Raw genomic sequence first — 14,785 nt, 5'->3', positions numbered from 1 at the left:
CCATGTGGTTATATACATTGACAGTCATAGCGCCACCTTGTGGTAGCAGGAAATTGACATTTTTTACATGTTGATGTACTATTCTTAGCACGTTGATCAGATTCACCTCAAATGTGGTGACATAAGCCAGAACACATTGATGATGATTCCCAGAGAAAATGGTGGACTCGTCGTCAAGGGGCGTGTCTGTGGCGGCACGGCGAATTTCGATTTCTCGCCATGAAAATTGAATTATTAATATCTCAGCTGGAAATGATGCAATCCGGACCAAACTTGATGTGATGGACACCAGTCTGGGTCTGAACACATCCACACTCATAAATTTAGAAATACTCATAGCGCCACCTATTGGCAACAGGAAGAAATTGTCATTACATTTGCAGCCACCATTGATGGAAACTTTGTCATATCATCTTGAAAATTGGTCAGCTCAGTGGACACACCTAGGCGATGCCACAGTGTGAAGATTTTGACGATTCATAAAACTCTGTTGCCGTGGCAACGTATCGTTGCCGGAATAAACAAAGTACTTTTTGACAGGTTAAAAATGCTCATATGCTCGCCAAAATTGCCACACGCATCAGGACTGCTGAAATTTTTGATATTTTAGATCGAATTGCACATGGCTGTTGCAAAATGGCTCCATAGCGCCACCTGGAAAATGTCAAACATTTACTACGCCCAGTACGTGTCACCTGGAATTATGAAACTTGGTAGGCATATGTAACTCATCAAGACGCACAAAAATGTAATTGACACCCTTGGCCAAAACCCAACAGGAAGTCGGCCATTTTGAATTATATGTCATATGTTTTGACGATTTTGGGTCATTTTTGTACATTTTCAAAAGCTATAAACTCCAAACAGGGTAACACCGAGAGAGCTGAAATTCGGCCAGGATGTACTCCAGGCATGGTTGATCCAAAGTTATCAAAATGCTCCGCAAAAAGTCTGAGGGCGTGGCCATGGCGGCTTCCTGAATTTTGATGCTTCGCCATGAAACATCAACTGCTGTGTAACTGCCCTAAACATGCTCCAATCTGCCTCAAACTTTACATGTATGATCAGAGTCCTACCATGATGACATTCACATGCTGAAATACAGCCACATTCATAGCGCCACCTGGTGGATGGAAGGAAATGCTGTATAACTGGCCTGTACATGGTCCGATCTGGCTGAAATTTTATATGTGTGATCAGAGTCCCGACCCTGATCACATCCAGAGGCCAATGTACACTCTCGGTCATAGCACCACCCGGTGGATGGACAGAAAGGCTCTATAAGTAGCCTGAACATTCTCCAATCTGCCTGAAATTTTACACGTGATCAGAGTCCGGCCCTCATCGCATCCGTAGGCCAAAATGCACTCTCGGTCGCAGCGCCACCTGGTGGACGTGCGTGGATTCGCCGACCAGCAAGGATGCGAGGACCCGTCCAACGCTGCTTGCAGCTTTAATTAGGGTCCGAGCACCGAATGGTGCGAAGACCCTATTGGAATGCAAGGAATTATTATTAGGGTCCGAGCACCGAATGGTGCGAAGACCCTATTGGAATGCAAGGAATTATTTATTAGGGTCCGAGCACCGAATGGTGCGAAGACCCTATTGGAATGCAAGGAATTATTTATTAGGGTCCGAGCACCGAATGGTGCGAAGACCCTATTGAAATGCAAGGAATTATTAGGGTCCGAGCACCGAATGGTGCGAAGACCCTATTGAAACCCGTGGGTTTATTATTATTAGGGTCCGAGCACCGAATGGTGCGAAGACCCTATTGAAACCCGTGGGTTTATTATTATTATTTTTATTTTTTCTCCGACCAAAAGAATTGCACTTTTGGCGGCCTTATCATACCCCAAAACGCTTGTAACTTGGCATGCTCATCAGGACTGGCGAAAAATTTGATATTTTAGGGGAGTTGCGCATGTGTGTGGCAAAATGGCTCCATAGCGCCCCCTGGAAAATTGAAAATTTGGTCATTAGGCCAACTTGCACGACGTTTCATCTACAGCTACAAAGTTTTGCATGCTTATTCAGCACATCAGGCAACCCAAAAAAGTCAATCACAGCCATACTGTAAACCCAACAGGAAGTCGGCCATCTTGAATTAGCTGTAAATTTTTTTGATATTAATAACTCAGCAGGGGTAAGTCTGAGAGATGCCAAATTTGGCCAGTATATGCAACAGCCCAACCTGATAAAAAGTTATCAAAATGCTCTGCAAAAGTCAAAGGGCGTGGCCATGGCGACCCCCAGAAATATTGATCCTTCGCCATGAAACAGGAAGTGGTGTCTAACTCAGCTGTACATGCTCCAATCTGCCTGAAATTTTACATGTGGGATCAGGGTCCAGCTCTGACAACATCCATGTGATTATGTACATTGACAGTCATAGCGCCACCTTGTGGTAGCAGGAAATTGACATTTTTTACATGTTGATGTACTATTCTTAGCACGTTGATCAGATTCACCTCAAATGTGGTGACATAAGCCAGAACACATTGATGATGATTCCCAGAGAAAATGGTGACTCGTCGTCAAGGGGCGTGTCTGTGGTGACGCGGCGAATTTCGATTTCTCGCCATGAAAATTGAATTATTAATATCTCAGCTGGAAATGATCCAATCCGGACCAAACTTGATGTGATGGACACCGGTCCGGTTCTGAACACATCCGCATTCATAAATTTAGAAATACTCATAGCGCCACCTATTGGCAACAGGAAGAAATTGTCATCACATTTGCACGTGCCATTGCCAGAAACTTTGTCATATCATTCAGAAAATTGGTCAGGTGAGTGGTTACACCTTGACGATGCCACAGTGTGAAGATTTTGACGATTCATAAAACGCTGTTGCCGTGGCAACGTATCGTTGCCATAATAAACAAAGAACATTTTGACAGGTTAAAAATGCTCAAATGCTCGCCAAAATTACCACACATATCTGGACCGGCAACCCATTTGATATTTTAGGGAAACTGCACATGTGTGTGGTAAAATGGCTCCATAGCGCCACCTGCAAAATTTCAAACGGTTACTACGGCCACTACGTATGACCTAGAATCATGAAACTTGCTGGGCTTATGTAACTCGTCAAGACACAAAAAAATGTAATTGACACCCATGGCCAAAACCAGGACAGGAAGTCGGCCATTTTGAATTATATGTCATACTTTTTGACGATTTTGTGTCATTTTTGTACATTTTCAAAAGCTATAAACTCACATAGAGTAACACCGAGAGAGCTGAAATTCGGCCAGGGTGTACTCCAGGCATGGGTGATCAAAAGTTATCAAAATGCTCCGCAAAAGTCTGAGGGCGTGGCCATGGCGGCCTCCCGAATTTTGATACTTCGCCATGAAACATCAACTGCTGTGTAACTGCCCTAAACATACTCTAATCTGCCTCAAACTTTACATGTATGATCAGAGTCCCGCCCTGATGACATTCACATGCTGAAATACAGGCACAGTCATAGCGCCACCTGGTGGATAGAAGGAAAAGCTCTATAACTAGCCTGTACATGGTCCGATCTGCCTGAAATGTTATATGTGTCATCAGAGTGCGGACGTGATCACATCCATAGGCCGACATGCACTCTCGGTCACAGCGCCACCTGGTGGACGTGCGTGGATTCGACGACCAGCATGGATGCGAGGACCCGTCCAACGCTGCTTGCAGCTTTAATTATTATTATTCCACTTTTTTCTACGGACGTGGAAAATGCATTTTTGGCGGCCTTATCATACCCCAAAACGCGTGAAACTTGGCATGCTCATCAGGACCTGCGAAAAATTTGATATTTTATGGGAGTTGCACATGTGTGTGGGAAAATGGCTCTATAGCGCCCCCTGGAAAATTGAAAATTTGGTCATTAGGCCAACTTGCACGACGTTTCATCCACAGCTACAAAATTTTGTATGCATATTCAGCACATCAGGAAACACAGAAAAGTCAATCACGGCCACACCCTAAACCCAACAGGAAGTCGGCCATCTTGAATTAGCTGTGAATTTTGATGAGATTAATAACTCAGCGGGGGTAAGTCTGACAGACATCAAATTTGCCCAGCATATGCAACCCTGCCTCCCCATGAAAAGTTATCAAAATGCTCTGCAAAAGTCAAAGGGCGTGGCCATTGCGACCCTCAGAAATATTGATCCTTCGCCATGAAACAGGAAGGGGTGTCTAACTCTACTGTACATGCTCCAATCTGCCTGAAATTTTACATGTGTGATCAGGGTCCAGCCCTGACGACATCCATGTGATTATGTACATTGAAAGTCATAGCGCCACCTTCTGGTAGCAGGAAATTGACAATTTCTACACTTTGATGTACTATTCTTAGCACGTTGATCAGATTCACCTCAAATGTGGTGACATAAGCCAGAACACATTGATGATGATTCCCAGAGAAAATGGTGACTCGTCGTCAAGGGGCGTGTCTGTGGCGGCACGGCGAATTTCGATTTCTCGCCATGAAAATTGAATTATTAATATCTCAGCTGGAAATGATGCAATCCGGACCAAACTTGATGTGATGGACACCAGTCTGGGTCTGAACACATCCACACTCATAAATTTAGAAATACTCATAGCGCCACCTATTGGCAACAGGAAGAAATTGTCATTACATTTGCAGCCACCATTGACGGAAACTTTGTCATATCATCTTGAAAATTGGTCAGCTCAGTGGACACACCTAGGCGATGCCACAGTGTGAAGATTTTGACGATTCATAAAACTCTGTTGCCGTGGCAACGTATCGTTGCCGGAATAAACAAAGTACTTTTTGACAGGTTAAAAATGCTCATATGCTCGCCAAAATTGCCACACGCATCAGGACTGCTGAAATTTTTGATATTTTAGATGAATTGCACATGGCTGTTGCAAAATGGCTCCATAGCGCCACCTGGAAAATGTCAAACATTTACTACGCCCAGTACGTGTCACCTGGAATTATGAAACTTGGTAGGCATATGTAACTCATCAAGACGCACAAAAATGTAATTGACACCCTTGGCCAAAACCCAACAGGAAGTCGGCCATTTTGAATTATATGTCATATGTTTTGACGATTTTGGGTCATTTTTGTACATTTTCAAAAGCTATAAACTCAAACAGGGTAACACCGAGAGAGCTGAAATTCGGCCAGGATGTACTCCAGGCATGGTTGATCCAAAGTTATCAAAATGCTCCGCAAAAGTCTGAGGGCGTGGCCATGGCGGCTTCCTGAATTTTGATGCTTCGCCATGAAACATCAACTGCTGTGTAACTGCCCTAAACATGCTCCAATCTGCCTCAAACTTTACATGTATGATCAGAGTCCTACCATGATGACATTCACATGCTGAAATACAGCCACATTCATAGCGCCACCTGGTGGATGGAAGGAAATGCTGTATAACTGGCCTGTACATGGTCCGATCTGGCTGAAATTTTATATGTGTGATCAGAGTCCGACCCTGATCACATCCAGAGGCCAATGTACACTCTCGGTCATAGCACCACCCGGTGGATGGACAGAAAGGCTCTATAAGTAGCCTGAACATTCTCCAATCTGCCTGAAATTTTACACGTGATCAGAGTCCGGCCCTCATCGCATCCGTAGGCCAAAATGCACTCTCGGTCGCAGCGCCACCTGGTGGACGTGCGTGGATTCGCCGACCAGCAAGGATGCGAGGACCCGTCCAACGCTGCTTGCAGCTTTAATTAGGGTCCGAGCACCGAATGGTGCGAAGACCCTATTGGAATGCAAGGAATTATTATTAGGGTCCGAGCACCGAATGGTGCGAAGACCCTATTGGAATGCAAGGAATTATTTATTAGGGTCCGAGCACCGAATGGTGCCAAGACCCTATTGAAATGCAAGGAATTATTAGGGTCCGAGCACCGAATGGTGCGAAGACCCTATTGAAACCCGTGGGTTTATTATTATTAGGGTCCGAGCACCGAATGGTGCGAAGACCCTATTGAAACCCGTGGGTTTATTATTATTATTTTTATTTTTTCTCCGACCAAAAGAATTGCACTTTTGGCGGCCTTATCATACCCCAAAACGCTTGTAACTTGGCATGCTCATCAGGACTGGCGAAAAATTTGATATTTTAGGGGAGTTGCGCATGTGTGTGGCAAAATGGCTCCATAGCGCCCCCTGGAAAATTGAAAATTTGGTCATTAGGCCAACTTGCACGACGTTTCATCTACAGCTACAAAGTTTTGCATGCTTATTCAGCACATCAGGCAACCCAAAAAAGTCAATCACAGCCATACTGTAAACCCAACAGGAAGTCGGCCATCTTGAATTAGCTGTAAATTTTTTTGATATTAATAACTCAGCAGGGGTAAGTCTGAGAGATGCCAAATTTGGCCAGTATATGCAACAGCCCAACCTGATAAAAAGTTATCAAAATGCTCTGCAAAAGTCAAAGGGCGTGGCCATGGCGACCCCCAGAAATATTGATCCTTCGCCATGAAACAGGAAGTGGTGTCTAACTCAGCTGTACATGCTCCAATCTGCCTGAAATTTTACATGTGGGATCAGGGTCCAGCTCTGACAACATCCATGTGATTATGTACATTGACAGTCATAGCGCCACCTTCTGGTAGCAGGAAATTGACATTTTTTACATGTTGATGTACTATTCTTAGCACGTTGATCAGATTCACCTCAAATGTGGTGACATAAGCCAGAACACATTGATGATGATTCCCAGAGAAAATGGTGACTCGTCGTCAAGGGGCGTGTCTGTGGTGACGCGGCGAATTTCGATTTCTCGCCATGAAAATTGAATTATTAATATCTCAGCTGGAAATGATCCAATCCGGACCAAACTTGATGTGATGGACACCGGACCGGTTCTGAACACATCCGCATTCATAAATTTAGAAATACTCATAGCGCCACCTATTGGCAACAGGAAGAAATTGTCATCACATTTGCACGTGCCATTGCCAGAAACTTTGTCATATCATTCAGAAAATTGGTCAGGTGAGTGGTTACACCTTGACGATGCCACAGTGTGAAGATTTTGACGATTCATAAAACGCTGTTGCCGTGGCAACGTATCGTTGCCATAATAAACAAAGAACATTTTGACAGGTTAAAAATGCTCAAATGCTCGCCAAAATTACCACACATATCTGGACCGGCAACCCATTTGATATTTTAGGGAAACTGCACATGTGTGTGGTAAAATGGCTCCATAGCGCAACCTGGAAAATTTCAAACGGTTACTACGGCCACTACGTATGACCTAGAATCATGAAACTTGCTGGGCTTATGTAACTCGTCAAGACACAAAAAAATGTAATTGACACCCATGGCCAAAACCAGGACAGGAAGTCGGCCATTTTGAATTATATGTCATACTTTTTGACGATTTTGTGTCATTTTTGTACATTTACAAAAGCTATAAACTCACATAGAGTAACACCGAGAGAGCTGAAATTCGGCCAGGATGTACTCCAGGCATGGGTGATCAAAAGTTATCAAAATGCTCCGCAAAAGTCTGAGGGCGTGGCCATGGCGGCCTCCCGAATTTTGATACTTTGCCATGAAACATCAACTGCTGTGTAACTGCCCTAAACATACTCTAATCTGCCTCAAACTTTACATGTATGATCAGAGTCCCGCCCTGATGACATTCACATGCTGAAATACAGGCACAGTCATAGCGCCACCTGGTGGATAGAAGGAAAAGCTCTATAACTAGCCTGTACATGGTCCGATCTGCCTGAAATGTTATATGTGTCATCAGAGTGCGGACGTGATCACATCCATAGGCCGACATGCACTCTCGGTCGCAGCGCAACCTGGTGGACGTGCGTGGATTCGACGACCAGCATGGATGCGAGGACCCGTCCAACGCTGCTTGCAGCTTTAATTATTTTTAGTTTTTCTCCAACCAAAAGAATTGCACTTTTGGCGGCCTTATCATATCCCAAAACGCTTGTAACTTGGCATGCTCATCAGGACTGGCGAAAAATTTGATATTTTAGGGGAGTTGCGCATGTGTGTGGCAAAATGGCTCCATAGCGCCCCCTGGAAAATTGAAAATTTGGTCATTAGGCCAACTTGCACGATGTTTCATCTACAGCTACAAAGTTTTGCATGCTTATTCAGCACATCAGGAAACCCAAAAAAGTCAAACACAGCCATACTGTAAACCCAACAGGAAGTCGGCCATCTTGAATTAGCTGTAAATTTTTTTGATATTAATAACTCAGCAGGGGTAAGTCCGAGAGATGTCAAATTTGGCCAGTACATGCAACACTGCCTCCTGATGAAAAGTTATCAAAATGCTCCACAAAACTCAAAGGGCGTGGCCATGGCGACCCCCAAAATTATTGATCCTTCGCCATGAAACAGGAAGTGGTATCTAACTCAGCTGTACATGCTCCAATCTGCCTGAAATTTTACATGTGGGATCAGGGTCCAGCCCTGACAACATCCATGTGATTATGTACATTGACAGTCATAGCGCCACCTTGTGGTAGCAGGAAATTGACATTTTTTACATGTTGATGTACTATTCTTAGCACGTTGATCAGATTCACCTCAAATGTGGTGACATAAGCCAGAACACATTGATGATGATTCCCAGAGAAAATGGTGACTCGTCATCAAGGGGCGTGTCTGTGGTGACGCGGCGAATTTCGATTTCTCGCCATGAAAATTGAATTATTAATATCTCAGCTGGAAATGATCCAATCCGGACCAAACTTGATGTGATGGACACCAGTCCGGTTCTGAACACATCCACATTCATAAATTTAGAAATACTCATAGCGCCACCTATTGGCAACAGGAAGAAATTGTCATTACATTTGCACGTGCCATTGCCAGAAACTTTGTCATATCATTCAGAAAATTGGTCAGGTGAGTGGTTACACCTTGACGATGCCACAGTGTGAAGATTTTGACGATTCATGAAACGCTGTTGCCGTGGCAACGTATCGTTGCCATAATAAACAAAGAACATTTTGACAGGTTAAAAATGCTCAAATGCTCGCCAAAATTACCACACATATCTGGACCGGCAACCCATTTGATATTTTAGGGAAACTGCACATGTGTGTGGTAAAATGGCTCCATAGCGCCACCTGGAAAATTTCAAACGGTTACTACGGCCACTACGTATGACCTAGAATCATGAAACTTGCTAGGCTTATGTAACTCGTCAAGACACAAAAAAAATGTAATTGACACCCATGGCCAAAACCCAAAAGGAAGACGGCCATTTTGAATTATATGTCATACTTTTTGACGATTTTGTGTCATTTTTGTACATTTTAAAAAGCTATAAACTCACATAGGGTAACACCGAGAGAGCTGAAATTCGGCCAGGATGTACTCCAGGCATGGGTGATCAAAAGTTATCAAAATGCTCCGCAAAAGTCTGAGGGCGTGGCCATGGCGGCCTCCCGAATTTTGATACTTCGCCATGAAACATCAACTGCTGTGTAACTGCCCTAAACATACTCTAATCTGCCTCAAACTTTACATGTATGATCAGAGTCCCGCCCTGATGACATTCACATGCTGAAATACAGCTACAGTCATAGCGCCACCTGGTGGATAGAAGGAAAAGCTCTATAACTAGCCTGTACATGGTCCGATCTGCCTGAAATGTTATATGTGTCATCAGAGTGCGGACGTGATCACATCCATAGGCCGACATGCACTCTCGGTCGCAGCGCCACCTGGTGGACGTGCGTGGATTTGACGACCAGCATGGATGCGAGGACCCGTCCAACGCTGCTTGCAGCTTTAATTATTATTATTCCGCTTTTTTCTACGGACGTGGAAAATGCATTTTTGGCGGCCTTATCATACCCCAAAACGCTTGAAACTTGGCATGCTCATCAGGACCTGCGAAAAATTTGATATTTTATGGGAGTTGCGCATGTGTGTGGGAAAATGGCTCTATAGCGCCCCCTGGAAAATTGAAAATTTGGTCATTAGGCCAACTTGCACGACGTTTCATCCACAGCTACAAAATTTTGTATGCATATTCAGCACATCAGGAAACACAGAAAAGTCAATCACGGCCACACCCTAAACCCAACAGGAAGTCGGCCATCTTGAATTAGCTGTGAATTTTGATGAGATTGATAACTCAGCGGGGGTAAGTCTGACAGACATCAAATTTGCCCAGCATATGCAACCCTGCCTCCTCATGAAAAGTTATCAAAATGCTCTGCAAAAGTCAAAGGGCGTGGCCATTGCGACCCTCAAAAATATTGATCCTTCGCCATGAAACAGGAAGTGGTGTCTAACTCTACTGTACATGCTCCAATCTGCCTGAAATTTTACATGTGTGATCAGGGTCCAGCCCTGACGACATCCATGTGATTATGTACATTGACAGTCATAGCGCCACCTTCTGGTAGCAGGAAATTTACAATTTCTACACTTTGATGTACTATTCTTAGCACGTTGATCAGATTCACCTCAAATGTGGTGACATAAGCCAGAACACATTGATGATGATTCCCAGAGAAAATGGTGACTCGTCGTCAAGGGGCGTGTCTGTGGCGGCGCGGCGAATTTTGATTTCTCGCCATGAAAATTGAATTATTAATATCTCAGCTGGAAATGATGCAATCCGGACCAAACTTGATGTGATGGACACCAGTCAGGTTCTGAACACATCCACACTCATAAATTTAGAAATACTCATAGCGCCACCTATTGGCAAAAGGAAGAATTTGTCATTACATTTGCACCTACCATTGCCAGAAAAATTGTCATATCATCCTGAAAATTGGTGAGCTCAGTGTTTCCCCCTTGACGATGCCACAGTGTGAAGATTTTGACGATTCATAAAATTCTGTTGCCGTGGCAACGCATCGTTGCCGTAATAAACAAAGTACTTTTTGACAGGTTAAAAATGCTCAAATGCTCGCCAAAATTACCACACACATCTGGACCGGCAACCCATTTCATATTTTAGGGAAACTGCACATGTGTGTTGCAAAATGGCTTCATAGCGCCACCTGGAAAATTTCAAACAGTTACTACAGCCAGTACGTGTCACCTAGAATTATGAAATTTGATACACATATGTAACTTGTCATTGACACCCATGCCCAAAATCCAACAGGAAGTCGGCCATTTTGAATTATATGTCATATGTTTTGACGATTTTGGGTCATTTTTAGACATTTTCAAAAGCTATGAACTCAAACAGGGTAACACAGAGAGAGATGAAATTCGGCCAGGATGTACTACACACATGGGTGATCAAAAGTTATCAAAATGCTCCGCAAAAGTCTGAGGGCGTGGCCATGGCAGCCTCCTGAATTTTGATGCTTCGCCATGAAACATCAACTGCTGTGTAACTGCCCTAAACATGCTCCAATCTGCCTCAAACTTTACATGTATGATCAGAGTCCAGCCCTGATGACATTCACATGCTGAAATACAGCCACAGTCATAGCGCCACCTGGTGGATGGAAGGAAATGCTGTATAACTGGCCTGTACATGGTCCGATCTGCCTGAAATTTTATATGTGTGATCAGAGTCCGACCCTCATCACATCCATAGGCCAATACACTCTTGGTGACAGCGCCACCTGGTGGATGGACAAGAAAAGCTCTATAACTAGCCTGTAGATGGTCCGATCTGCCTGAAAGTTTACATGTGTGATCAGAGTCCGACCCTCATCACATCCATAGGCCAATATACACTCTCGGTTGCAGCGCCACCTGGTGGATGGACAGGAAATGCTCTATAAGTAGCCTGAACATGCTCCAATCTGCCTGAAATTTTACACGTGTGATCAGAGTCCGGCCCTCTTCGCATCCGTAGGCCGACATGCACTCTCGGTCGCAGCGCCGCCTGGTGGACGTGCGCAGATTCGCCGACCAGCAAGGATGCGAGGACCCGTCCAACGCTGCTTGCAGCTTTATTAGGGTCCGAGCACCGAATGGTGCGAAGACCCTATTGAAACCCTAGGGTTTATTAGGGTCCGAGCACCAACGGTGCGAAGACCCTATTGGAATGCAAGGAATTATTTATTATTAGGGTCCGAGCACCGAATGGTGCGAAGACCCTATTGGAATGCAAGGAATTATTAGGGTCCGAGCACCACGAAGTGGTGCGAGGAACCTATTGAAACCCTAGGAATTATTATTATTATTATTCTTTGTCGGCCTCAAAAACGGCCTTTTTGACGCCCTAAACATATACGAAAACGCATGAAAATCGCCACACACATCAGGACCGGCGAAAAATTTGATATTTTAGGGGAATGGCACGCGTGCGTGCCAAAATGGCTCAATAGCGCCCCCTAGAAAATTACGAAAATTCAGCCCCCGGACAGCGTTCGACCTAGACTTCTGAAATTCGGCACACGTATGTAACTCATCAAGACGCACAAAAAAGCCTCTTGCATCATTACCCATAATGCAACAGGAAGTCAGCCATTTTGAATTATGAGTCATGTTTTGGACAATTTTGTGTCATTTTTGGACATTTTTTAAAATCTATAAACTCAAACAGCGTAACCCCAAGAGAGCTGAAACTTGGCCAGGATGTACTCCCGTCACGGGTGATCAAAAGTTATCAAAACGCTCTGCAAACGTCTGAGGGCGTGGAAATGGTGAGCCACGGAATGCGGCCATTTTGAAATATGATTCATATTTTGTCATTTTTGGACATTTTCAAAAGCTATTAACTCAAACAGCGTAACCGTGAGAGAGCTCAAATTTGGTCAGGATGTACGCCAATCATGGGTGATCAAATGTTATCAAAACGCTCCGCAAAAGTCTGAGGGCGTGGCCATGGCAACCAGTGGAATGCGACCATTTTGAATGTCTCGCCATGAAACAGGAAGTGCTATCTAACTAGCCTGTACATGCTCCAATCTGCTTCTAACTTTACATGTGTGATCAGAGTCCAGCCCTAATCATGTCCATAGGTCGATATATACTCACAGTCATAGCACCACCTGGCGGCCATTTTGAATTTCTCGCCATTAAACAGGAAGTGCTGTCTAACTAGCCTGTGCATGCTCCAATCTGCCTGAAATTTTACTTGCATGATCAGAGTCCAGCCCTAATCACATCTTTGCACAACTTGGCGGCCATTTTGGATTTTTCGCCATGAAACAGGAAGTGCTGTGTAACCAGCCTGTACATGCTCCAATCTGCTTGAAATTTTACATGTATGATCAGAGTCCGGCCCTAATCATATCTATGCACCACCTGGCAGCCATTTTGGATTTCTCGCCATGAAACAGGAAGTGCTGTGTAAGTAGCCTCTACATGGTCCAATCTGCCTGAAACTTGACTCTCTCAGTTACAGCACCTCCTGGTGGATATGAGTGGGCAAGCCGGGCCGCTCGGATGCGAGGACATGTCCAACGCTGCTTGCAGCTTTAATTTATTATTATTCTTTCTTTTACGACATTTTGAAATGCACTTTTGGCGGCCTTATCATACCCCAAAACGCATTAAAGTTGGCATGCTCATCAGGACTGGCGAAAAATTTGATATTTTATGGGAGTCGCGCATGTGTGTGGCTAAATGGCTCCATAGCGCCCCCTACAAAATTGAAAATGTGGTCATTAGGCCAACTGCCAAGATGTTTCATCTACAAGTACAATATTTGGGAGGCATATGCAGCACATGAGGACACACGAAAAAGTCAATCATGACCACGCCCTAAACCCAACAGGAAGTCGGCCATCTTGAATTAGCTGTAAATTTTTTGAGATTAATAACTCAGCGGGGGTAAGTCAGAGAGACGTCAAATTTGGCCAGTACATGCAACACTGCCTCATGATGAAAAGTTAGGTGAGGATCGCGAGATGCTGTGAGATCGCGAGATTCAGTGAGAGTGACGTAATTCAACATGGCGGCTCCCAGCTGCTAGATGAGAAGTAAACAAATCGCCGCTATCTCGACGTATTTGTATGAAAAATAAATAAATAAATAAATAAAACAACAACCTAACTAAATAGCCTGCTCAAGATCGGAAACGGTAGTGCTCACAGTGGAGGACCTTGAGAACTTTATTGACGACTACTTCGTCCGGTGCACGATGGAAGACGCCAACCCGAGCAAGAGGAAGAAGGCAGACTCCTCGACGGACACACAAGACTTGGAGGTCACGGATATCCAGGTAAGTGTTCTCGAGTCAATTAATAAGAAGCTCGATATCCTTAGCTTGCTTCACCAGGAGATAAAAGACCTGAAAGCAAGCCTGGAGTTCACCCACCAGCAGATCGAGGATCTGCAGAGGGACAACACCGAACTCCGGTCCACGCTGACAGCGGTCACTTCAGAGGTGTGTACACTTAAAAAAGAAAACAAAACCCTGAGGGAGACCGTCCTGGACATCCAGTCGAGGAGCATGCAGGACAACCTGATCTTTTCTGGTATCCCTGAGTCCACACCGGATAACCCAGAGACCCTTGTTAAAAACTTCATGGTGTCGGCGCTTAAAATCCCTGCGGAAACGGTGAAAAACATCACTTTCCACCGCGTCCACCGGCTCGGACCCCGAGGAGGAAACCGACACCGCCCCATCATTGCAAAGTTCGAGCACTTCCAGCAGAAAGTGCTCGTAAGAAGCAAAGGACGGGAGCTGAAAGGCTCGTCGTTCGGAATGAACGACCAGTTTCCCAGGGAAATCAACGAGAGGCGCAAAGTATTATATCCCATCATGAAAGAACACAGACAGAAAGGTAAACGGACTGCACTGGTTGTGGACAAACTATACATAGATGGGCAGCTATTTCGGGAACCCTCCATTACCCCCTGGCTCTTCTAAA

Source organism: Amphiprion ocellaris, chromosome 18 (assembly GCF_022539595.1).
Source record: "Amphiprion ocellaris isolate individual 3 ecotype Okinawa chromosome 18, ASM2253959v1, whole genome shotgun sequence".
Classification (NCBI taxonomy): Eukaryota; Metazoa; Chordata; class Actinopteri; family Pomacentridae; genus Amphiprion; species Amphiprion ocellaris.
Note: the sequence above shows the minus strand (reverse complement) of the source record.